Source organism: Sceloporus undulatus, chromosome 2 (genome assembly GCF_019175285.1).
Source record: "Sceloporus undulatus isolate JIND9_A2432 ecotype Alabama chromosome 2, SceUnd_v1.1, whole genome shotgun sequence".
NCBI classification, from domain to species: Eukaryota; Metazoa; Chordata; class Lepidosauria; order Squamata; family Phrynosomatidae; genus Sceloporus; species Sceloporus undulatus.
In genome coordinates, this window is record NC_056523.1 from 332,731,224 (window position 1) to 332,735,598 (window position 4,375).

The window sequence follows — 4,375 nt, forward strand, 5'->3', positions numbered from 1 at the left end:
ATGATGATGATGATGATGATGATGATGATGATGATGATGATGATGATAGGGTTTATCTGAGAACTTTACCATACCAGGCTTGAAAAGTTGAATTAGGATAGCAGATTCTGTGTCCCTACCTTATCACACAATGCTGTGTCTGTCCAGTAGCTGGTCTGTAATCCATCCGTTGCTGGAACGCTCCTTCTCACTGACAGGCAAAACCCACCAATGCCTTCCGGTCATGCTGCTTTTCCTCTATTAATTCACCTATGATAAGTTCCTCCCGCTGCAGTTCTGCTCTGCAGGTAGCCAAGTGGTGTGAATGGGTGAGATTCTGCTCCTCTTTGCTTTTCCTGAGCAAGCTGTTTCCTCCTTTCAATTTCTTTTCTTTTCTTTTTTTTTTTACTTGTTGGATTGTCATGATCCTGTAATTGCACTAAAAACATGTTGTTGTTGTTGTTGTTGTTGTTGTTGTGTGCCTTCAAGTCATTTCTGACTTCTTGCAACGCTACAGTGAACCTATCATGAGGTTTTTATGGGAAGATTTGTTCAGCTGAAGTTTGCCATGGCCTTCCCCTGAGGCTGAGAGGAGGTGACCAAGATCACCCAGTGGGTTTCTGTGGTCAAGTGGGGATTCAAACCCGAGTCACTGAAACTGCTATGCCACACTGGCACTAAAAATAAATAATAGTAACAACAAATAAAAGTGAAAATAAATACAGACAGAAAAGCATGCTGGGAAGTGGTTAGGGCAGGGAGGTGAGGCTATAGTGGCTGCTGTGAGAATGACAGAGGCCAGGATAGTAGCCACACCATTTCACTTTTGAAGAGCTGTGCAATGACTATCGTCCCCAACCCTGCATGTTTGCATTTCTAACACTGTTGGGATTGTGGTGCTTTACAAGCCCTGTGTGATAGAAACCCATATCTCAGCAGGCCAGTCTGTGCTTTTCTATAATTACTGAAGCATCCAGACAGCGGTCTGTTTATACCCCCTTGCCAAGTATACAACAGTGGAAACACACGTACACACCACACAGGTTTCTTCAACCTCTGCTATGTATGCTTCAGACTGCTTCCCTTTGCCAAGCAATGGCAACTGGTCATGACCATGTCATTGAGCTTCTACTCTGGAGTTCAATCTCAGCCGTAAAGTAACTATCCAAGAAGCTGAACCCATTTGGATATTGGTTTCAACATTTTAGATATGTCCTTTAAGCCCCAGGATACATTTACCACACTTCTGGCTTGGAAGACAACAGTTGTCCCTGCTGTTTAGGGTAGAGTTGGTAGTTCAAGATTGTCCTATCTCTTGATGTTTCTGTGTTGAAATCTGAGACCTAGGGACCTTTTTATTGTTCTTGCATGCCTTCAAGTTGATTCTAACATATGGTGATCCTAAGGTGACTCTGTCATGGGGTTTTCCTGGCAAGCGTCTTCAGAGGGGGTTGCCACTGCCATAGTCTGAGGCTGAGAGAGTGTGACTTGCCTAAGGTCACCCACCGACTTTCCATGGCTGAGAAGGGATTCAAACCCTGATCTCCAACACTCAAACCGCAATATCATGCTAGTGGTGTCACGAGGGGGATACAGGCGATGTGGACTGAACTGGGTGACACTACCAAAGGGGTGACAGCAGACATCAGGAGGCATGTTCACCCTGGTCTGTCAGACAACTCTAGTGCCTCACCAAACTACAAATCCCAGGATTCTGCAGGATAGTGAAGACAGTTAAATTGGTGTTGAGCTGTTTTAATTTTGTGATGTGGATACATCCTCAGAGATGCTTCCTGGTATGTTTGCTTTTCTTTCTTTCTTTCTTTGGAAAGATTTGTCAGCTGTGAAATAACAATTTGTTATTTTATTTTAAAGCATGTGCATCCTGCTTTCCCCCTGGAAGCTCAAAGCTGCAAGGAACCAGATCCAAACACTTAGTAACTAAAAACATCCTTGTCATTTGAAACAAAACTCACTAAACATCGGTTCACAAAAATAACAGCTAAAACCAACAGTCCACATTGATAAATGGGAAAAGTTACCGCAAGAGTCCAAACATTTAAAATATTAAAAAGGCAGAGATGATTTTAAAAAGCATGTTAAAAATTGTACTATGAAGTAATTACATGCGTAAGGGAGAAAAAGCAAACAGAGAGATGTTTTTCCTCTCTCTCTCTCTCTCGTAATGTGAGAATCCAGCAAGGTCTCCCTTGGCAGCTGAATGGTGGGAGATACAGGACAGATAAAGACTAAATCCTGTTGATGTCTTACACCTGCATACTTTTCCTTATCCAAGTAGGTGGAGATTTTTGCCTGATATGAAATAGCCACATGTATAGTAGACCTACACGGTAGAAATAATGCTCTTTGGCTCCACTTTAAGTTCTACATGCCATCCTATGGAGTCCTGGAATTTGTAATTTTACAAGGCCTTTAGCTTTCTCTGCCAAAGTGTGCTGATGCCTCACCAAATTATAACTTCCAGGATTCATTCAGATGGAGCCATGGCACTTAAAAACTGTGTTGTTATTTCTAGTGTAGATGCACCCTTAGTTTAAAGTTGTGGACCTGGAGTTGCACATCCACATTGGGCATACATGGCCATGCATGTTGTGCAGGGATGTGCATGTACACTTGATAGTGGATTCAGTTCTGCAATGCTGCAATTCACTTAGTTACATGCAGTGTTGTGCAACCACCGCTCCATGAGCATGAAATGCTCCATCTCATCACTGGGTCATTAGATGGGATTTCCTCGCACGTGACATAGCCAAACTGTTTACCCTCCAGATCTTGGAGCATTAATTTGAAAAATGAATGCGTTTCACTTATCATTAGTGGGGTTCAATAAATAATTTGTAATTGTTAGCTTCGTGCTGAGAATGGATCATTATAGGAATTGCTACTTTTAAAACAAACTGTTGCCAATCTGCAATACAGAGTTGTGGCTTCAAGCAAAGCTTTTGCAGTCTGTACACCAGGATTCCTGTGCCAAGCAATGTCTTCCTGATCTGCAAACCAGAACTTATTCCCATCAATAGCATTTTTCTCTCTCCATATTTATTGGGAGTCTAGCAAATAAGACAGAGAACATCTGCATCATGCTTGTGCCGTGTCTATTTACACCCGTGTAGTTACACAATGGTTGTGCTTCTGCTCCCTTTTGCTGAGCACTGACATTGTGCACCTGGATAGGCATCTCTATGCCTACTTATTCCCTGCTGGTACCATGGGGAATGAGCAAAAATTGTTTCTGCAATGCCAGTGAATAAAGTAGGGCATTGGAGGCACTGTACAATAACATCCAGAATCCATAAAACAGTGATATCCTTTATGAGGCCAACCAAAATGCACAAAATACATAATGCAAGCTTTCACAGCTTCACTGGCTTCTTCATCAGGCAAAGCTGTTAAAAAATCATACAGGAGAAAGGAAAAAACGACAATGTTAGTGTCACAGGCCTACGCATTTTGACAAGACATTGTTATTGTTGTTCTGAGTTGAGACGGCAGGCAGGCAGAGGCCATTCCTTCTGGCCATGTGAGCTCTGAGAGACAAAACGGCCTTAATGTCCAAGTAATAAAATTTAAACTCCATGAGCAATAACAGAAAGAGATAGTTCCTTTGAAATCCAGGCTGCCTCTGTCCTTTGTGAGGCTGCCCACCCCTTTCTTAGCAGAAAGCACTGAATACAGTGAAGGCTGTTGCTGTTGTTGTTGTGTACCTTCAAGTCATTTCTGGCTACTCTAAAGCAGACCTATCATGGGGTTTTCTTGGCAAGATTTGTTCAGAGGAGGTTTGCCATTGCCTTCCCTTAAGGCTCAGAGAGTGTGACTTTCCCACGGTCAACCAGCGGGTCTCATCCCTGAGTTGGGAACTGAACCCTAGTCTCCAGAGTTGAAGTCCAACACTGAAACCACTACACTGCACTACACTGGCTCTCTATGGATTCAATGACCCTCCTTTAGTCATAGCTAACAATAGGATTTATGCTGATGTGAAATGGTTACACACTGAGTTTCACAACTGAACTGAAAATACCCATCACACAGATACCAAAGAAGTGAGACTGGCCCTTATCAGATGAGTGTGGAACTGGGGGTTTTGCGCACTGGGTGGTTCGAATTCGCGTTATTTCGCAAAGTACCATCATACCAGCATTCAAATGGCCCAATCCACACTCACGTGAATGCGCAAGCTGCCGAACTGAATGCGTACTGGCTCCTCTTTTTGGAGCGTGTTGGCCTGTGCGCTGATAAGGGGATTGGCAATATCTGGATTTTTTCTCTGTTCGATCTCAGTGCAAATGGGTCTGGTATGAATCCCCAGTCCTGAACTCCGTCGCAAGACCCCCAGATTCCAATTTTTACTTCCGGTGGGTCTTTCCTCTTGCCA

At 43.3% G+C, this 4,375-nt stretch overlaps 1 protein-coding gene across 4 annotated transcripts in view; it reads right to left on the bottom strand.

Moving 5' to 3' along the window:
• Positions 1 to 4,375, bottom strand: part of CNTFR (ciliary neurotrophic factor receptor) — a 549,220-nt gene that overhangs the window by 263,579 nt on the left and 281,266 nt on the right. The gene's annotated exons all lie outside the window — the stretch shown is intronic.